The sequence below is a fragment of the Meleagris gallopavo genome, chromosome 1, assembly GCF_905368555.1.
Source record: "Meleagris gallopavo chromosome 1, MGAL_WU_HG_1.1, whole genome shotgun sequence".
In the NCBI taxonomy this organism is placed as follows: domain Eukaryota; kingdom Metazoa; phylum Chordata; class Aves; order Galliformes; family Phasianidae; genus Meleagris; species Meleagris gallopavo.
In genome coordinates, this window is record NC_139404.1 from 159,812,647 (window position 1) to 159,836,241 (window position 23,595).

Genomic DNA, 23,595 nt, shown 5'->3' on the forward strand with positions numbered 1-23,595 from the left:
AGGCCAGTACTTCATACACTATCATGTACAAGGATGAGTTTTAGATAGGTCGTTTCAAACTGAAGAGCTGCTTCTTGCCATTTATTCTTCACTGCTACCTTTGCCATGGAATGAAAGTATAAAATATAATAGCCTTATTTGCAAAAGATGAAATTACTCTGACTTGCAAAACCTGCAATGAAGTTTTGGGCAATTATTATTCTGGAAGTGAAAATATGTTTGCAAGGTAAGAAAAATTGAATAAGCAAGATAAAACTATAAGCAAAGGATTGATTTAAAAACCTTTAATGAATTTGGGAAAACAAATAAGATTTTCTTGAGAGAACATTCTGATTTATACACATTACTGAAGACCTCTGAATGAACATTTGGGAACTCATTCTAAATATCTGCACTTTCCTATCACTGATTAACAATGCTCCTGCTTCAGAGACCAGGAGACAAGACTATTCCAGATCCACTAAAATGTATTAAAAAAAAAAAATTGTGGCATCTACCCATAGATTCTAAAGGAAAGAAAACATCCTGCCATCATTATAAATGTAAGAAATTTAAAAGCGGAAAACAAGCAGTGTTTAGCCACATAATACATTTTTTATCAAAATGTGAAAGGTCAGTAAAGGTCAGTAGATCAGCAGATATATGTGACTCTCCTGTTCTGCTCTGAACCTCTTCTCTGTAAAAGAAAATGTTACAAAATGCATCACTGTGCTCACAAAAGTGAGGTTCTGACAGAAACTTAGTAGAAAAGACCAGAACAAGAAGATTGACTTTGTAAGATGGAATTTACGAAGGCAAAGAGTGCCTCAGAAGAGCAATACTCAAAGTCATTTGCCTAGAGCTATGCTTATAGATGATACTCCTGCCAACAGACAGATAGAAATGCGGCGTGTAGTAGGTGACTTGAAGGTGCTCCACATTTTACACAGAATTCTTTGGCCTTTGCTTTCTTTGTGATGTCTCTCTGCATTAAATATATCTCTGATCTCCTTCCACCGTATTCATTCTTCTGCAGTTTCTCATTTATTTTTTCCCTGACCTCTTTTTCTTTGTCTTCTTTGTGTATTCCTTGTATGTTTTTACCAAGAGATTCCATCAAAGCAGTTCTGTCATCTCCCTTCTAAGTCATTTACTGCACTTGAACTTATCATTGACTTGGTATTAACTCATGTCACACAGCATGTAAATCATAAATAAATTTAAAAAAAAAAAAAAACCCATAATGCACATACTACCTTTTATTTATTTATTTATTTTTAGAATCTGTAAAATTTGCAATGGCAAAATAAATAAATAAATAAACAGTCTCAAGGAGCCAAATAGTGAACAAAACAGACCTAGAGGTCCTGAAAGCCCAGTGGTGCTATGTCAATAAATAAGCACTTAACCTCTAACTTTGGATTGTTTGCATTAAATGTATACACTATTTTCTAAATTGTTTATGAAGTTCATAAACTTCATAAAACAAGGCTGTTTAAGTAAGTAACAGCTTGACAATGTAAAGCATTGAATAACAAACCTAAGAAACAGCATTTTCAGTTTACATGACAACCTTAAGCACTCTGTTCTGTCTTTGAAATCAAAAACTCTGATACAGGAGTACTCAGCCCAGGAGGAATATTCACAGTCAGGCAAATATTATACTGTTCTGCATACCACTAATTTGAAAAGGTAAAATTGTTTTTCAAATGCAGGCTAACTTTTTGCATCTGCTATGAAAAACCATACCCTGTAAAATATCTGAAGCTGCTCTTCTTGTTTTCAGTTCTGTGAATTCTAAAATTGGGAAGATGTTAATTGTGTGTCCTTGTGGCCAGAAAGGACAATGGCATTCTGGGGTGCATTAAAAAGAGTGTGGCCAGCAGGTCGAGGGAGGTGATCCTCCTCCTCTACTGTGCTCTGGCAAGGCCTCATCTGGAGTACTGTGTCCAGTTCTGGGCTCCCCAGTACAAAAAAGACAGGGATCTCTTGGAAAGAGTCCAGCGGAGGGCCACAAAGATGGTGAAGGGCCTGGAGCATCTCCCCTATGAAGAAAGGCTAAGTGAACTGGGTCTGTTTAGCCTTGAGAAAAGACGACTGAGAGGGGATCTGATCCAGGTTTATAAGTATCTAAGGTGTGGGGGGCAGAGTGGTGAGGCCAGACTGTTTTCAGCAGTGTGTGGAGACAGGACGAGGGGAAACGGACATAAACTGCAGCATAGGAAGTTCCACACAAATGTGCGTAAGACCTTCTTTATGGTGAGGGTGACGGAGCACTGGAACAGGCTGCCCAGGGAGGTTGTGGAGTCTCCTTCTCTGGAGATATTCAAGACCCGCCTGGACACCTACTTGTGCAACCTCGTGTAGGGAACCTGTTTTGGCAGGGGAGTTGGACTCAATGATCTCTGGAGGTCCCTTCCAACCCCTATGATTCTGTGATTCTGTGATTCCGTGATTCTGTTATTGCTGGAATAAGACAGTATTTCTTGTACATTAATAAAAATAACCCACTTTAAATACAGTGTTTAATTTCCATCCATTAAGTCTGTTTGAAACCCATTTGATTCCTTAAGCTAATTCAGTGGAATGAATGAGCATTATTCTCTACCTTCTTCAAAGCTCAGAGATTTGGATATGTGGGGTTTAGATACAAATCCCATGTGATTTTCTCTTTAGCTTCTCTTTGCAAATCAAAATACATCAGATCTCCAATGATTTCTTGCAATAAAAACTATTTTTAATTGATTTTCTTGTTTGGTTTTTATCATTTTTTCCAAAGAGGAAAACAATTCAGACCAGTGACACTACAGATCTGTAATTTAAAATAATAATAATTTAAAAATTGCTTCATATTTCTTTGACAAAATTCCAGATGAGTCACATGTTAACATCAACCTGTGATGAAACAGACGTTCATGGAAAAAATAGTGTTCATAACTGGAAACCCTTATGTGAACTGCAGTGGCTCTACTTATGTCAATCATTAAATTCTGTTTTCATGTTGAGGAAGAGCTTAATACAAGATCTCCTGCCTGTCTACTCCTGATCCAAATGGTGCTTATTTATGTACTCTTTCTGAAGTAATTCTACACCATTGTTTGATTTAAAATTTATTCTGTGTTCTCTGTTAATTTTGTCCTTAATAATTTTATATGCTTGTGTCTTTATCAAAGAGTTGCCACTACAGCTTACTTGATGATCAAATGGATTGGCTGATGTAATTCATCTTTATCATCTTTCTTTTCACTTGAAGAGTAAATCACATCTTCACTCACAAAGTAGTCAGAGCTAGTCTTCCTTTATGCTTTTCTCAATAATGAATATTTTTTTCCCTGAAAGATTTTTTAATAGTATCCGCAATTTAGCCAGAAACCAAATCATGAATATAATGTCCTTTCTTATTTATTCAAGAACACCTAGTAGAAACTTTTTGAAGGCTGTACAGGCTAATAACAGTTTTTAGATGTGCTGTTTCTACAAAAAGAAAATCATAATGAGACACATATTAGAGACATAATGCAATTTGCAAGGATCGCCTAGCTTTTTAATTTTGCATCTTGTATACTGAAGCCTCAAATGATTACTTTCCCCATAAAAAAATAAAAAAGAGAGAGAAAAAATGGCAAACCTACATCCAAAGAAGAAAGATTCTGTTCTCAGTTCTCCCTCTGACTGTATCTTCCTTTTTCCACGTGTAAGATTATAACAGAAGTGTTTATACATCTTTAGTTTCTTTGAGATTTAAGAAAGAAAAGAGACATGAAATGTCAAGTATCATATTTGAAGGCATATTTATCTTCTTCTTAACGTAGTTGTGTTGTCAAAATAACATTTTGGAAACAGACGCAGATATAAGAAACGAGCACAAGCAAGGATGGAAATTCACTACATTGTATGAGTTTTTGTGATATTTTTATAGCAGAGGTGGAGACAGATGACTAGTTAAAGGTCTATTGCTTTTCTACCATTGTAAGGGATAAAACAGCAAATATTTTCCCTATGTATGCTGTGTTTTCAGAATTTAAGGCACATAAAACAAACCTGTGTAATTTGTATTGACAACTTAAACATATAAGCAGATAAGTCTCCTAAGATATAGACCAAAATACATTTCTGATATCCACAGTTCTCAGTGACCTGATTTCCATTCTTATGTGCACAAAAATACCTTCATATACCTTTTTTTTTCTTTAAATCTAAGTGCCTACTGAATGAACTTTTAGGAGATCTCTTATGTGAGTTTAATTTTTCTTTTTCATTTTCACTAGCTGGTCAAATAAAACCTGTCCATCTACAGACCTTGTTTTTCCTCTGTCATCAGACTATCACAGCTATAACAGCCATAACTATTTCTATGACATTATCAAAGTGCAAGAAGGCCCCTCAAGGCACTGAGCTCTGCCTACCCCTCATAGTTATTCATTTGCCAGCCAGCAAGTGAGTCAGTTCAAGGCATGGTTTTATTTAACTTGCTAGATTAGTGTGGCACTGTATTTGAAGAACAGATCTTAAGACATGAAGCAAGGCTGAAATCAACTTTCTTTCTTAGAGCTCACCTCAAAGAAGCACATGAAATAGTGGCATAAAGATTTCTGCAAATGGTCAGAGAATTGGCTGCAAGGAGAGGACAAAAGGATTCGGGGCATTGTCTTAGCCCTGGGAAGACCCTTCAGCCCACAGAATCATGATGTCGAACATTTGCTATAAAAAATATTGCAGTATGTGATGCACTACATTGCATAGCTTCAGTTCCATTATGTAATGTCATTTTGTATCAAGAGTGAAACCCAGCTGTCACAGTCCAACTCTCCTTGTTTACTAGGGTTTAGCTTCTGTAACTAATGCTTAGCTAAACATCATCATTAGTGGCTTTTCTTCCTCACCTCTGTGATCTCACAGAGTTACAAATGAGATCTCTAGTTTTTTCGGTATTTTTTTTTGTCAAGACCAAGTTAAGAAAAATCATACATGGGAATCTCTCCTATAGCACAAACAAATGAGGAAGAAAATGTTTATAGCATGTATACAAGAAAGGGATTACTGAAAATCATGACTTGTCTCATACTCCAGTTGAAATGCAGCTTTGCTTTCTTATCTGTCTTATCTATCCATTCCTCTTTGTTTATTTACTGCCATTGCTGGTGGATAGTAATTTTTTTTTCCGCCTGTGGAATCAAATAACTCTTCAAACTTATTTTATAGAATAGTAATAACATTTAATCCCTGGCTTAATTATTCAGAGTACTTGAGCAATTTCTTAAAGGAAATAAGCACTATTACCTAATATTTGTGATATGCCCATCTTCCTTCAAACTATAGTCTCAAGTGTCTGTGTTCTCCTCAGCATTCTGATTATCTTGTGTTGAATTTATTCCATTGCCATATGTAAACAGATCTGAACTATTTGTCAAGGTCTTTTATATGGAAAAAGGAATAAAGATCATCTTTGTAAAGATAAAACTGGTTATACAGGAAGCAGTACAATGAAAATGCAACAATAAAAAATCCTTGTAGAGGTAATCTGTTTTAACCTTCAGATGCTTTTCCTTAAGAAAATGAACATAGCTCTGGATATCAGAGAGGTTGTAGAATCTCAATTCATGGATATATTCAAACTTAAATTTTATGTGTAAATCTGGATTAAAATAAGGGAAATACATCTCATCTCACAGACAGTGAAGAGACAGGGGTCACTATAAGTGAATTCATCTCTTCCAGAGCTAGTTATTGAAAGTATCAATCTTAGAACAAATAATTATTTGAAGGTGTTTATTGTTTGGCTATAAAAGGTACATACTTTTCCTATCTAAGGCTCAGATGTTTAATTCTAGACATCTAAAAATAGGTGAATACTAAATACAGGGAAACACTCGTGTCATTGCTGCAGAACTATCATAATTACAACCAAACAAAAATGCCAAGGTGATAGAAAGTTTATATAGTTTTAATGATACTATTCCTCATACAAGGTTCCCAGTTAAAGGAGCTTCACAAGTGATACTGAAAAAAATAGGAAGCTTTCAGCAAGGATGACATGGTGACTGGAATACATGACATGCAATGAGAGTCTGCATGAATTTACAGCTCATCAAACACATGCACCACTTCCTTTCTATATGTTATCAATTCATATGTCTTAGTTTCAGCTGGGGAATTATTTTCTTCAGAGTGTCGGGTATGATTCTGTTTTTTGTTCTAGAAGAAAAACGATGTTGATAACACACTGATATTTATAGTTGCTTCTAAGCAGTGCTGTACAGAACCAAGGCCATTCTCAGCATGGGTTCCAGGGAGTTGGAAGGGAATAGAATTAGGACAGCTGACTTAATCTGGACTAAGGGCTATTCTATACCATATGACATCATGAAAAAAAAGTTTTGAAGGGGTTCTTCTTGCCATCTTCGGCTGCCCAGGGGACTATGAAGGTATCAGCTAGGAATGGTGAGCAATTGCTTGTGCATTACTTCTGATGTACATTTATATGTATATATGTAGTCATAACTACTATCTTTTTCTCTATCATCTTAGTAAATATTTTTATATCAACTCATGAGTTCCACTTTTTTTTATTTTTCTGATTCTCTCCCCCATCCCACTGGGAACAGGAGGAGTGAGCGAATGACTATGGTGCTCAACTGCCTGCCAGGATAAATTACAACATCATAGAACCCAAAAATCAACTTAGGCTAACCTATCTCTGAAAGCAGGGAGGTATAACTAACCACAGGGTTTTGATTATATGAATACTGATATAACTTTTTTACCAGTGCCGATGACAGTGTTCAGTGTAGCTACTCTTGGTACTGACAAGTAGTATTATGCAAATTTCTGCTTCATTTAATGCAGACACAGGTGTAAAACAGATCATCCTACTAGTCCCATCTCCACTTCAGAACATGATTTCACCTGCACTGTGGTCAAAATCATATCTTTTAGATTTATCTTGAATAGATCAGTTCCTCTGAGGAACTAGATATAATTTGGCATAGCATCAAGCAGTCTGGAGATCTATCTCAGCACCAGCTGGGAAAATTCTTCTATTATTTTTCCTTGAATCATAATTGCTTTTACTTTTCCTGTAGACAGCCAACATTCCTGTATGGAGTTAATGGAATTTAATTCAGATACCTATTTTTCATGTTCCCAATGTTAAGAGCCATGCTGCCAATCTAGCACATTCCACTGACATGACCAGAATGCTTTGTGGGATTGTGGATTTACCACAGTGTGATCAGACCCCCTTGTGTGTCCTGTGAAGGCAGACTTTCTTGGCTCATTCAAACCTTTACTTCTGTTTTCATGATCATCTGTTCCTGTATCAGGTCACACTTTTTCTAGTTAGGATAATCTGAAACCTGCTCCTACAAAACTCAATGAGCAATAACTCCATTGTTTCAGAATAGTAACATTAATTATTTAACACAAGGACTTGTGGACAAAAAGGACCACAAACATTGAAAGTGCTTGCAAGAGAGATAGTGTGTTCCCTGTCCTTAGAGATTTTTAACAGCAAAATGGATAAAGCCCTGTGAAAATTGGTCTAATTTCATATTTGACTCTGCTTTCAGCAGGAAGATGGATTGTATTCTGATAGCCTTTCAACTTGAATTACATTGTGATCCCACAAATAGCACTGAGACATAGCTTAAAGTCAAAAGCTGCTTAACACAAGCCCTTCTGATATTGTGAAACATCCTTCTGTCTGACTCTGGGGTAACTGAATGATTAATACAGTCACCTGCTGTACCTTCTTCTTTGGGGTCTACCTGAGAGTGTACTTGTTGCTACAAAGAAAGGGTTGGACTTGGACCAAGAACGTCCATCTCTCCCATTTGCCCTTGAGATATCATGTCATATGATCTACAGCAACATAACCATGTAGAGAATTTTAATAGAAATGTTAAGGTTATCATGTGAGATGGATAAAAGTTAATGTCTGCTATGGAAAGAAAAAAAAATAAATGGAAGGAACAAACAGCAATAGATGGCTTGCATGATTTGTACATACTGATGTCCGTTTGATTTACAGATCACCAAGAGTCCAGACACTCAAACTGAGAAACAAAGAGTAGTAACTAAATTCTAATGACTCACAGAGTTTTTATAGAGGAGAGAATCTAAACACTGTCAACTACTAAAATGTATGTAAAGGCATACACAAAACTATGTGACTGCTGAACTAAGAGAAAACCAAGAACAGTGAGAAAGTTCTGATAGGTGACATTCTATATCTTCCATCTCAGTGAAGGAAATCCTGGACAAATAGTATGTGTACCAGCATTGTGTTGCTCGTGGGTATATAGATAGAAAAGTGTGAGTGTAAATGATTGAAGTCAATTCTGATTAAAAATAAGATCACCTTCTCTTGTAAATTCTGGAATTAAGATTTGCTGTATTATTCTTACAAGACAGACTGAAAATCTCCAGGGACACAGTTGGCAGCACAAAGAAAATGAATCTAGGAGTAAAGTAAATATTAGGCCACCACTCTTGGAACTGGCTGGTAAAGTTAAAACAAAGTTCTACTCCAAAAGCAACAAGACATACATTTATATTCATTTTTTTCCTCAGTACTTAGAAGATAGCCTGCACCATGGTTTGATACACTGTGTTTCTGCATACAGAAACAAAAACAATAAAATGTTTGTTTATGCTTTATAAACATTATCCTCAGATACTTCTTAGAATTCTGTTAGATCATTTAAATTGTTTTCTAAATTTCTTTTTTTTGGTAGTAGAAAAATTCTTCAAGCTAGAGAGTTTAAATTTCTTAGTAACTAATTAATTGTATTTATTATTTCATAAAATTAGCCCATCCAAGTAATTTTGAACTATGTTTTGCTGTCAATGACTGCTGTAACACTCAAGTTTTAGTATCAGGGAATTTTCTCTCACTATAGAATATCTCCTACTCTGGGTCATTGCTTTACAGATCATCCACAGTCATTCACTCCCTCTGCCCATTTATTTAACACATTTTCTCTCTCAGAGTTCCAAACCAGTTGGTCATCAACTAATGTATCACCAGCCTTGGAGGTGTACTCCGAAAAGAATTCTTGCATCTACAATCTCAAAACAGGAAATAAAGTTTCACTTGCCATCTCCAATGGAAACAGCTTGGTTTTCAGCCTGTATACTACTTTGGAAATAGAATTGTGAATTAATGCCCAGATATATTATTACTGATTCTCATCAGCTTTTTATTACCTTTTTTTTTTTCAATGAGCTAGAGCTCATTTTTACAAACAAGCAAACAAACAAACAAAAAACAACACCATATTGACTATAACGAGTTGCATTGTCACTTACTAGATAGTACCCTGGAGACTGTCAGTATTTCTGGTGCATTTACACTGCAGAATTCTATCTTAAATATCAGCTGTTGTTTGAAATTTCCTTAACTTTTTTAAAAAACATGGATGACAGATAAGGCTTCTTATTTCATCAGTTTTATCATCTTTTTCCAAATGTGATATGGAGGCATATCCTTCTTCAACCACTGCCTGTCCATGTCCTTGAAGTCAGAAAAGGACACAGACAAGTCTTACAATTGGTACCTGGTGAAATCAACCTACGTCTTTGGTATCAAGGTTTCAATTATGGCCAGATTTCCTTGAGGAAGTCTTGAACCACTGCAAAAAGCTTCTCAACGTATGTGCTGTTGGGGAGTATTTTCTTCCTACAGGCCAAATGATAAAAGGTTTCTTAGTCCCATACTAACTGAAGATCCTCATGCTTTAGTGTTTTGCACCTTTATCAGCTGAGCTAGTTTTCGTTTCAAGTCAACTGCATAAGCTGTAGGACAAGTGTAGTGGGAGACTAATGGGGCAATATCATCAACAACTTTCCTTAAGGAGTTATCATCTCCACAAGGATAGCAAACAATATGAAATAGTCTCTAAGCACTGATTTCTCCAATGATTTACCCAGTCAGGCATTGAATCTATCAATAAAACAAGCTCAAATAAGATAAATTTAACTTATATTCTTACCATGCACTGTATGTTAATTGACAGCAAATGCAGTTGTTACGTCTCGCTTCTGCGAGATGTGCAGTACAATCCTATTAAGGTTTTGCACTTGGCCAGAGGGATCCCAGGCATTTATACAGACTGGAAGGAGCGGTCCTTGAGAGCAGCCCTGCAGAGAAGAACCTGGGGGTCCTGATGGATGAAAAACGTAACATGAGCCAGCAGTGTGACCTTGCAGCAAATGGTATCCTGGACTCCATCAGAAGAGGAGTGGCCAGCAGGGACAGGGAGGTGATTGTCCCTTTCTACTCTGCTCTTGTGAGGCCCCACCTGAAGTACTGTGTCCAGGTCTGGAGCCCCCAGTACAAGAAAGACAGAGAGCTGTTGGAGAGGATCCAGAGGAGGGCCACAGAGATGATCAGGGGACTAGAGCACCTCCCCTACAAAGACAGACTGAGGGAGGTGGGCTTGTTCAGCCTGGAGAAAAGAAGGCTGCAGGGTGACAGCAGCCTTTCAGTACCTAGAGGGAGCCTATAAACTGGAACAGGCTGGCCACAGAGGTTGTGGATGCCCCATCCCTAGAGGTGTTCAAGGCCAGATTGGATGGGGCCCTGGATGGACTGGTCTAATATTAAATGTGGAGGTTGGTGGCCCTGCATGTGGCAGGGGCATTGGAGATTCGTGATCCTTTAGGTCCCTTCCATCCCTGGCCATTCTGTGATTCTGTGATTCTGTGTAGTAAATTTATATTTCATTCAATCTTCAAAGGTAATAGAGTGGTAGTACAAGTAAACTGAAATATTTTAATGATATTTTATTTTTAGGTTCTTAGTTTATTTTAAGGCTTGTGGTGGTCAAAAACTTTCATGCTGTCAAAATAAATGATAAAATGTACATGAGAGTTTTGATTTGGGCTGCAGGACAACTGATTCTGAAAAGTTTGCACTGATAACTAAGAATCTCTACTCATAAATGTTGATTTTTATTACAACCAACCAGTTAGCAATCAATATCGTGTAAAAGGAGTAGTCTGTTAAACTAACAAATATGTTACGAGGTAAACTTTTTTTTTTACTTGCTTTAAAGCTGATAGCTTTAAAGCTGATAGTGTCCTCTTCTTCTCTTGCACCATCTTTCAGCTACATTGCAGCAAATTTTATCGCATTTAAATATCATCACATCCTTTCATGGCGGACATTTAGGCCACATTGCACCTTCACTTTCAAGTTATAAAGACTACACTTTGGTGAGCTATGTTGTGCTTTGACTTAAAAAACAAACAAACAAAAAACAGTAATAGCAACAACAACAAAAACAATTCACATCAAAATTATTTTTTATGTCATAGAGCTTACACTTGTTGCCCAAAGGAGATTCATAGCCAAGTCCTATGCATTGTGGGTAGACGCAGACTGTACAAAAAGTGAGGCAGGTCTGGATTTGGGTTTAAGCATGAGAATTCATTTTCATCGGACTGGGGTCCAGGGTTGCTTAAACTAGATGTATTTGGTGGTGGAGATCTTCCCAGAACTGGAGAAGAGCCTACTGATTATCCTTTCTAGAAGGCAGGAACAATTACCAAAAACTAAAATGGCACTGGTGATGTGCATATGATTTTTGTTTATTATTTATTTCATCATTTTTTTTCTAGCAAACCCTTCATAGAAGTGAAACAGTGATAGGCTTCAGCTCATAACTCTGCATCATGAGAGGCCAAGAGCAAGGCTAATTCCCATGTTTTGTCTGCCTGAGACAGATGAGCTTAGTCAGTCAGAGAGTGGTCCAGCCAGCTGGGATCATTATAGATGAAATTGGCCTAGAAAAAATTGTGAAACACAGCATGGCAAATGATAGAGATTTGCATGTAGATGCCACGAGGTGAGATCCATCCCTGTAATTTTCACTCATATTGTATAACACTGTGAGGAGTCTAATTGCAGCGTATAGATATCAAAATGTTTTAGGAATAAAAGATTAAATCTGACCAAGAGGCATTTTTAAGATATTCAGTTTTGATATTTTGCATAGGGAACACATAGACTGACTTGGTTGCCTCTGGATTTCTGGTTTAATGTGACTTACTCTCATGGGAATATTTTTTACTGCATTAGTGCTATTCCACAGCCACCTATGAATTACTGATTAGTTAGGATACATAGGAAACAAAAGGTATATTTGGGAAAATATGGGAATGAAAAAATGTCACTGAACCACTATTGTATACTCTCTCTGGAAACATTCATTTAAGGCAATAACACTTCTTTAGGAGTGAGCAATGCTTTTCTAATTACTTGTATCGTCTTGCTACTGGTGTTTCACAACAGGTAGTAGATAGATTGTAGCTGGAAAATCTCTAAAGTCTCCAGATAGAAATACAAACACAAAAGAAAATAAATATATAATTTCAGTGATTACCTTCCAAATCTTTAATAAAAGTAGTTAAGGCCTGATTTAAAAGCCTCCCCTCTGATAGTAATAGCCTATTTGTCAGATGTTATTATACAGTGATGACAGTCGTTCTGAAGTAAAGTACTTAATTTTTAGCACTAAATGCTTGGGGGGTGTTGGGAAGGATTAAGATGTTAATATCATAGCAGAAAGATTACGTGATGCCTGGCTATATGAGACAAAAGAAAGTCAAGATTTAAACTAAATTTTCCAACCATGCCCTTATTTGGTTTTGAAAGGAAAGCTATTGCATGTCAATAAGCATGAAATATGAGTAAGTGCCAACATACTGTAATTCTTTACATATGAAAAGGATTTATATTAATTCTAATAAATACTGAAATAATGCTTATCCTATTTAATGCTGCCTGTGAGATGAAATATTCCTTTCCTGAAATGGGAATTTCAAGAATGAATATGTTTCTCTGTAAACTCTATCCTTAAGATAGCCTTTATCATTTACATTATATTTATAAATTACATTCAGATATATACTTAACTGTGGTATCACAAGCAAACAAGAAAGTATTAAAAACCTTAAAAATGTTGATAGAGCCCCAAGAAAACTTCAAGTATTTAAATTATCTGATATATTTTTGCAGTTACATCAGTGTTCAGTGAAAGCGAGTCTAAATTACTCAGATCTAAATACATTACAGCTGTCAGAACTTGAGCAAGAGGAATCTCTTTCAGTAATCTCAGAAGAGTTGTACCAGGTTGTGCCCTTTGGAGAAGTATTTTCATAGATTTCTTCTATGGAGTCAATAATTACAATATTGTAATCCATTTTATTTTATTTTTCCAGAATACATGACACAGAAAGATGACCACTGGTGAATATCTTCAGGATAAAGTTACTGCTAGCATTCTGAAAGTTGTTGATGTAAAGTACTTAAAATCTCCACAATGTTTTCATAAAAATTCACAGCAAATTAGACAGACTACAATCTAATAGTAATGCAAGAAGAAATACTGAAAAGTTTGTGTGAAAACAGAGAATTTGAAATAATACTTTCTTTACCTTTATTTACATTTTTCTTGTATATGATTTTCATTTAAAACAAATAGATCAATGCAAGAGAAATAATTCTTTTTTAAAAAAACTAGAGATTATATTTCCTTTAGTAAGCTACCAATACTACATAAATAATATGGATACTTGATATGATACTTGATATTCACAACACTTAATGCAATAAACATCTTGCATTGTTTACTCAGTGAGAGTGAGACTGATTTGCTTTCAAAAAAACCTTTTCTACAGTAACCATTAGAAAATATGTGCAGTTTTCTGTGAAAAGTACTATTTTGTGTATGAATGACAAAATATCCACCAAATTGACATTAGATGCATGGAAGAAAAAAAAAAAAGAAAAAAAAAAAGAAAAAGAATAGGAAAAAAAAAAAAGGAATATGATAATTCCATTGAAATAACAAACTGGAAAATGAATTTTTAAAAGAAATACTGAAGAGGTCCCTTATTATGCTGTTTTGAGGTGAAAATCCTCTGGGTAAAAATATTTAATTTACTTTGAGAATATTCCTCAGAAGCATATTAGATTTATTTACTCACCTCATCTGTATTTGTCAAGCTAGTTTATATTTATCTAAAATTTAAAGCACTACCAATATGAGATAAAATGTTTAATGACATCATTGTTATGGAAAGTAGTAGTTCATTGTTTTTAATATAATATCCTTGATGAGTTTTCTCTCCATCATAACTTCTAAATTAAATTTTAGTAATTTTTAGTAACAGATTAGCTAGCTAGCAAGAAATAGAAGGGCAGATGCTTTATTTTAATTGGCTAAAGAAGGTGGGAAGGCAGTGATTTTTTTACTTTTCTTGATGAAGAATCTTATTTTTGCACTGATAAGAGGTGGAGTTGTACTCTAACAGACTTACAATCCTATGATTCTTTGTAAACAACATTACAACAAACTAGGAACCTCTGAAAATTTTCAGTTAAATGCTCAGCGCAAAACAAATAATGGTGGCCAAATAAGTTTGAATAAGTTTATGCAGAAAAGTCCTAAAAAAAAAAAAATTCAGTGGTTTCACCTTTGAGTCTCCTTCTAAATTGATACTTTGCTTCTGCTGCCATAAGACAAAACTAGGTGAGAAAGAAAGGCTGAATACTTTCTGTCCAAAGTGTTTGAAAGAATGTAAGGACCGCAGTGCAGCCCAATAAGGTTGTTTTCTGAAAACATGAAAGTGTGAATGTATTGCATAATCAATATGTTACCTGTAGGGTATGTGATGTATTTGAATGTTCAAAGCCTGCTGTGGTAATAATGACAGGTAGAGACTGTAAAACCTGGGGCAACCGCATTCATAATGCTCACTTGGGATAGGTCACTAAATGATTAGGTTCTCTTAAATCACCTTTTGCAGTCAATGCTTTTTGATGGACATATGTGGATAACACAACTCCAGCTTAGCTGATTAAATTCACCCTGTTCATTCAGGTACTTATAGCTGTGCCACTAAAATGCCATTAAAGCAATTTCTTTAAGCACTAGTGTCTAATGATTCAGGACCACTTCTTCAAAGTTGCCCTTTACACTTGTAATATGCATAAGTGTTCTCAAAAAGCCTGAGATGTTTGAAAAGTTAAACACTTCTATTAAGCAATTTTTGGAAATAGAGAAATTTGAAAATCTGCCTTTAACTCACTAGAGATCTGTTGCAGTTTATTTAACTATAAAATACCAATGACATTGACTGCTTATTCACTGCATCCAAATAGTGCAAGGGATATCTAGATAGTGATTACTAGGAAGGTTGGTCCCAAATGAGAAAAACTTCATTTTTCAAGAAGCCTCTTAGACAGTCAGTTATAACCTTTCCAGACTGAAGATCACAGAAGTTTAAAAGACTAATTTACTTGAAAATCTGGTAATACCATTTTTTAAGACAGAAAACAGCTACTGAAAATTCTTATATACAAACATTAGCAACTGTGTTTCCCTCATCTTGCATGTTTCTGTGGTGAGTCTCCTAAAGGCAGGACTTTCAGGGACTTAACACAGGGCTGTTGGTCTGCTTGTGTCACTTCATGGTACCATGCATCAATCTCTCTGGTTCCAGAATACTACACTGCCTCCAGATTTCCTCACACAAACTAACCACTTGCTTGAAAAATTTGTTGAGATGGAAACATTTGCACCCATGACACTGCAATCTATCACCAGGTCCTTGGGGGACTTCCAGATTCTGTAGTTCCTGCAGCCAAAGTTTTGGGCAGCTATGTCAACGGTTTATGGGCTGGTTCGGTCTGGTTCCGTGACTAGAAGGGCGGAGGGATCCGCGGATCCGTGCCCCTGGAAAAGGAAAATAGGGGACCCCGAAATAATTGAAAACAGTGGCAACAATCTGAGGTGAAACAAACTAATTTACTAAATATAGTATCAGCAGAATATAAGGAGAGAGAGAGAGTGTGTGTCTGGAAGGTGGATCGGCCTCACCACAACACTGAGATGAGAAGTGCAGTCCAGTTGAGCCGATGAAGAAGCGCAGGCAGAGAAGTGCAGGCAGAGAAGAGAACATCAGGTGACCTTGCCAGGAGTTATATCTCCTCGCTGACCGCAAAGTCCCCTGGGGAAATGTAGTTCTTCTTCTCCTCCGGACAGGCACCCGGAACTTGAGCATCAGCAGTCAAACCCCCAGTGCATTACATGATGTTATGATGTGGAATACTGATAACCAAAAATCATGAAACCGTGACACACTCCATAGGAAGACTGTTTGAGTGCATGTGTCAGCATGGAAATCTATCTGGATTTCCACCCCAACCTGGCCACTGCAGTGGGTGGTCACTATTTTTGTTTCAATAGAGTGCAACTCCCTGCCACTCCCATAAGAGAAAAAGGAGCTACTTTTTGCCATACCTGCACTCCCTCCCACTCTGTTAACTGCCACTCTCTCAAGCACTGGAGGGTTCTGGCAGCTCTGAGCTGTTCTGTGTTTCAGGATCCCCTCACACTCTGTGATATACTCCACACTCCTCTTCAGAACACACCTGTGCTGAAAATGATTGCCTTTGAGGGCCATCATCCAAATATGGAATTCAATATTCTTTAAAGATATGAAATGCAAAGATTACTAGTTCTGAAAACCTAAGTGAATATATTGTTCATTTCTCCTGATACTAAACTATCTTTAGGGAAGATTCTCCTTTTACTTTTCTCTCTTTTGACACATTGTATGTACCATATGAGTTATTTATTGAAACAATAAAAGTGAAAAATTTTGATTTCTTCTGAACAGAACCTGCTAATGCAGTATACCTCCTGCAGAAAAGAAAATTGCAACATGGTGCTGAATTTTTCATCTCAAGGCACCAGATAGAAGACAAATATGTCACCCATAACAATTTTCAAAACCAATGACAACTCAAAACACAGGTTTGCCCAGTTCTTGCACTCATTATTTCTAACATTAGAGCAACAACACAATACTTCATTGTTTTCTAGAACTAGATTAAATGTCAACATATGATTCCTGCAATCTTCATAGCAGTACTTACATTTAAACAGAAATTAACTGCGTGACAGACTGCACTGGGAAACTTGAAAAAGGTTATGTACAGAACACTGAGATAAGACTACCATACATTAATTAGATAATAGTTTTTAAAGTTTGAGAATGAAAGTTATACTGCATTTTACAGCTACTACTGAATTTCTCATGCTAAAGCCTTACATGATAATAACACCCTCTCAAGACTAAAATTTCAGCTTGAGATGTACATAGTATTCCTCAACTTCTACTCCTTTTAGAACTTTTAATTACTTTTTTTTGTGAAGGCAGAAGCTACCAGAGAGACTCAAATATTTTATCATTACAGACACTCTCATGTCTTTTACAAGCAATCTCAGGCCATTTGCAGCTTATTCCCATGAATTATGCAGAATTTTCTGCAGCAAGTCCATGTATAGAAACTCTAAAAGCTATTGAAATAATAGCTTTTCCCAGTACTATACTACGTAAACATAGATGATTCTCCCGAATCGCTAAGATTCATTACAGTTTTCGTCTACCCAAGATTGATATCTACATGTTCAGAGGGGTCTCTTTTTAAGACCACTGAATTTTCCTCATATTGTTTTTGGACCAGATTTCTTGTCAGAACACAGATTTATTCATATAGATTCTTTAACTGTTGCACATGGAAAAAGAAAAAACATAATAATTGGTTTGATGACAGTTAGAATCCAGCTGGAAAGACTGAAGCTGCATTTACTTCTGCAAGATATTTGCTCTTTTAAAACCCATGGTGTGTTGACATTGACTGTTCACCAGGTGCCCACCAAGCCACTCTCTCATTTCTACTCCTGAGCAAGACAAGAGTATAAAATATAATGAAAAAAATCACAGGTTGAGATAAAGACAGGGAGGTTACTCACCAATTATCACCCTCATGAGAAAAATAGACCTGATTTGGAGAAGATTATTTTATTAACAATCTTTAACAGAATAATAGTGTGGGGAAAAAAAATCCCTCCAATACTTACTTCTTCCCAGGTTCCTCTGAAGAGGCTCAGGAGAATTTGAAGTGGGGGTTATAGTCAGTCCATAGCACTTCATTTCTTTTGTTCCTTCCTTCTCTTACCTTTTGCCCATTTTAGCATGAGACACTCCCACAGAAAGCATTAATTGCATTAACTGATCTAACGTGACTCCTTCACATGAACTGCAGTTCTTCAAGAACTACTCCAGTGTTGGTCCTTTCCATGAGGCACAGTCCTCTAATGGATTACTCTTGCATGGGGCCATGTCTGGATCTACCGGACAGTGAAGAATCATAGTATCATAGAGTCCATACATTTGCTGTCCACAGACTGTAGCTTCCTTCATGGCATATGCAGCTGCTGTGACATAGAGATCTTCACAAGATGCAGCAGGACGCTTGCTCTGGGATAGTCCTTGTACTTCAGGAGGACAGTCTGCTCCATCATGGGCCTCTCCATGGATTGCAGGTGAACTTCTGCTCTGGTGCCCAAAGCACTTCCTGCCCTCCTTCCACACTGATTGCATTTGGAATCTGCAGGGCTGTTTCACATTTTTCTCATTTATCTCTTTCAGAGAACACAGCACTTTTTACCCTTTCTCAAATGTGTTATCACAGAGGTTCCACTAGCACAACTCATTGCCTCAGCTCTGGCCAGCTCTTTTGGAGTCTGATAATTGCTTTATCCATCATAAGTGTAGCTTCTGGTTCTCTCTCATAAAGACCACTCTGACAGCTCCCATGCTACAAAAATCTTGTTAAATAAACTCAATATGAAATTTAAATATATATATATATATATATACACACCAAAATTAGCAGCCCTATTGACTAAATAGTTATTCACATTAAGTAATACACCATATGCTAAGCATATTAAGAAAGGCACAACCATACTGTGCCATCAATCTGAAAGATATTTTCCTTTACTAGGAAAAATATACTTTCCAAATTCTTTTAGATCCTTTGGTTTGTCTGTCAAGTGTATTCTGGTGCCTTCAATAAAAATGAAAATAATACAGCAATCTCGGAAGGCAGTAGATTTTATTTCCTACTCTCATGTCTTGAATTCTAAAAGATAATCTAAAAATACACCATTGATTCACCGAGTCCAGTCTTCATTCTACAACAGTTGACCAACATTGGTAAGATTGTATTTGAGAAGTAATGTCAGGCTCCACTAAACTTCAGACAGCTATAAATTTAGGTCACTTGAGTCCTTTAATTGGGATAGAATCAGATGTGTCACCTCTCTGATATCATTAAAATTATTTTGGTTATCATGAGAAGTATTCTTCATTTATCAGTATATACAAAATTTTCAGAACTATTAATTTCAAAAGAATCATTTAATATTAGTATACTACTTGCATTATTTTCTGTTAACTCCTATTAGTTGTACCTGAGTACTTTGTAAACAAAGTATAATTTATCTTGGCAGAAAACACAACTTTCATCACAACAAATACTCTATTTATGCATATATATACATATATGCATGTATGTAAATGTAAATATATAAGCACAATTATTTTTAAAAACAAATGTGTGAAGTGGACTTGAACCGGTACATGGAATTAATGCTGGCTTAAGACCATGGATTGTGGATCTCATATAGAAGACTAATGTAAATTTTTATCTTCTTGTTCTTTGCAGTATGCACCACTGATATTTTTTTTTCTGCCCTATCAGAAGCAATTTGTATCTAAAAATATTATGAGACATCCCTACATAATACCAATAGAAAATAATGAGAAACTGATCCTCTGTTCGGCTTATTTATGAGATCTTAAAAATATCTGTCGTCTTCTCTTGCTTTTTCAGTCCCTAGACACTGGTAACCATGGTTGTTCCTTCATTACCATTCCCAGGTACAAATTTACATCCTGGCTATATCACTTCGTTCTTTCTGACTGGAAAGAAACCCTGGCATGAATTGATTGGAAGTCACAGTGTTCTTCAGCTATTTTCCTGATCTGAAAGAAGAAGTAAAGTCTGAAACATAAACACTTCACAGTATAATTCTAGCCACTGGTACAAGTGTCAATTATATGCTGAAGATGCACAGTGCTACTACGTTGGATTACTATAATCATAATACTAGAGTGCTAGGAAGATTACCTTGTGAATGAAACAGTTTGATGAAGAGTCAGCTGTGATTGAAGCTGAGTCCAATCAGGTCAGCAATATTTCTACCATCTATATTCAGGTTGACAACATCTCTACAGTTACCTGACAAAAGGCTGTGACCTGTCTTGATGGAAAATGATCTGGGCTCATTTATTTATCATCACTTATCCAGAGAATGCTAATGACATTTACGAAACAGTGAACCTTCAGTTCTTTGGGTTTCGCAACTGAAATAGAGTGCTACTGTCCATCTGATCTACCCTGCAGTAACCAGTACTTTCTCACAAATTTAATAATTAACTACAGTGCCACTAAATGTAAGTAGGTTAGGAATTTCAGCAAGGGAAAAATGAGACGAAAAATGAAGATATAATAGGAGTCAACAAAGTCATGAGTGGTACAGAGAAGATAAATAGGGATTGACCATTCATTCTTTCTTTGAATGAAAGCACTGCAGCTATCAATGTTAGGTGTGACTGAAAAGAAGTAAAGAAAGTGGTTCTTCATACACTAGTTAGCTAGGACGTAGAACTTCCTGCTACAAGACACTGCAAACACTAAATGAATTTGTAAGTTCAGGTGGAGACTACATAAGTTCACATAAGAAAAAATTATCAGCAATTATTAACTGCAAACAAATCAGTGGTTCTTGTTCAGGAACTCTTTGTCCTGTAGGTTTCTAAAGGCAGGAGTGTCCTGAAGAAGTTAAAGCGTATTAGTTACTTTTGTATAAACCTTCCTAGATGTTCTCTTCTGACTAATATTGGAAAGGCAATAAAGGATCTTTCTGTATGACCTCTTATAGAAATTCTTAAATCTTTATTACGTCTTCTTTATCTTGAAAGCATTCTGTGACCCTGGCCACAAATATCTGGGTACTGTATTAAAGAGAATTAGTGGATGAATCTAGACAGCAGATATCCCCAGCTATCCGTTCTTTCCTAATGTGCCTCCTTGGCTTTGGGCTCATTTCCTCTGTAATGAGAGCAATCTGAAGCAGTTAGAGTTAAGGAATGAAATCTCTTAACTGCCTATAAAATAAATAGGCTGCAGCCTTGAGCAGTGAAGACAAAAGCCAGTTGGTGCCCTTTGGCCTTAGGGCCATGAATTTGATTTCTAGCCCTTACTGTTTAGAAATAGAATATCTTGTGACTAATGACATCCAGACAAGACTTATATTCCTTTTTTGTTGTAAATCCACAGAAGAATCATCAAAGTTAGGCATCTGTAATGTTTACAACCCTAAATATCAAAGCTCACTTAAAATAGTTGTCGCTCCCCTGAAAACTTACATAAATAGTCTGCCAGCTAATTGCAGAGCACACTGTGATATGTTTGCTCGAGAAATTTCTCCACTCTATTGGTATCTGAAAATAACAGGAGATAACTTCAATATTCTTGCAGATCTGAACTGCCCTGAACAAAAAAAATGGTTTTCAAATAGGGCAACCGTAGAAGGGGAAATGACTTTGGTGAAGAATTGACAGTTATGAATGTTAGCACCAACTGTTTTTGAAGAAAAAATAACTTTTTTCAACATTTCATACCCATTCCTCACTAAGAGAGGATCTTACCAACACTTAGAAATATCTAATGGACAGGTGTCAAAATGTTGGAGACAGGCTCTTTTTGGCAGTGCCAAAGAGCAGGACAAGGGGCAACAGTTCCATATGAACATGAGAAAGAAATTATTTACTTTGAGGGTGACAGTGCACTAGAACAAACTGACTGGAGAAGTTGTGGAGTCTCCTTCTCTGGAGATATTCAAGTCCCTCGTGGATGTTTTCCTGGGCAACCTGCTGTAGGAAACCTTCTGTGGTGAGGTGAATTAGATGATCTCCAGAGATCCTTTCTAATCCCTATAGTTCAGTGATTCTGTGGGAGAAGAAAAAAAAAAAAAAAAAGAATGTCCAAAGGTCCTAGTGAAAGTTTATGTAAGAACAAGAAATAAAACTTTAATCTTCCAGTCCATTGCCTTTATCACAGGATCCTCTTGTGTCTGTGACAAAAAAGAGTATCTTCTCTGGTTCCCAGCTGTACCATATTCTCAGGAGAATAGCTCAGTAGCTTTCAACTTTTAGAAAGCAACTTAAGACCTCTTTATTACATCAATAAGCCAACCTCTCACAGACATAAAGCTGAATTGAGATCTTGATCCTCTATTTAATAGCTTCAGAGACCGAACTTAAAATGCTACTATTTCAAGAACCCTTTCTGTTTGTATCATTCTTTTCATAGCCCCATCCTAAAGATTTAATGTGTTCTGCGCCACTGACCAAAACTGATGCTTACATTTACTGCATATGTATGTGTTTAACCTCATACATTAAGTTTTTTAAAGTCGAATTTTCCAAATATCAGAAGTCAAGTGCAATCTAGTCATTAAAGCCAAACTTTGCAATAAATAATCCTGTGTTCCAGCTCTGACCTTAATCTCCAGGTTTTCAAGTAGGAATGATTCTTTTACACCTCTCAAGTGTTCAAAGGACAAATATTATTTGTAAAATAGATGGAGATCTGTGCAGGGAAGTCACTACATAGGTTAAAAATGTTAAAAAAACAAGTGCATTTCTTTTTTGTTGAAGCTCGGACTTGCCCACACAAGGAACTTTTTTTCTGCTGAGCTGTGGTACTCTAGTCAGAATGTAGTAAATGCTCCACATTCATTTCTATGGTTAGTTTACTCCAATGAAAACTTACTAGAACATAAGGTTACTTTCTCCATGGTATTCTAGACAGGTATTTTGGGGTCCTCACATTGTGTTTCAGATTTCAGTAGTCTAGATGTCCACATCAAAGCTAGACACCCTACACTTTCCTTTCTAGATGATGGAAAAGGATGGGCGCTACCCAGATGCAATGCATATGATCCTTTTAATCTCATCTTTGTCAGGGTGAGATCAATCAGTCATAATGATTGCTTTCCTATGAGAAGAGTATAGATTAACTATTCAAACATTTGCACTAGCAATGTCCATAATGCTCAGATGAATTCCATCTGTCACTGTATTTATTAATGGACTACAGACCTCCACCAGAAAATACAATGCTCTGGTTTCTGTTATTCTTCCCTTCCTCCTCCATTATACAAGTGTATCTTTTTTCTCTTCTTTCTGATTTAGGTTCTCATTTTCATCTTGTAGTAGGAAAGTTGAGGCTTGTGGTAAAATATTTTCCATCTTACAGTGGTTAATTCATGTCATATTGGACAAGAAATTTTTCTAATAATAGGAGACCAGCAGGAAATTCAGAAGTGATATAGATTAATAGATTGTGAAGCTGTGTCCGTGTATCAGCCAGTGATTCAACCACAGTACTAAATTAAGCTTTAGCAGTCCCTGTACTGGATGAAATGTTTTACCACTGTGAGCACTGATTTGGCATCACCACCTTCCCTTCAGATCACTTGAATGCAAATCTAAGGCCTATTCAAAATGTTCTACAGACTCATTTCTAGGAAGAAAAGAATGATCTCTAACAACTAAATAGAATATCAAGAAGACAAATGCATTTTTTTTTCTGGGGCTCTGTGCAGTACTTGCAGTACTGCAAGT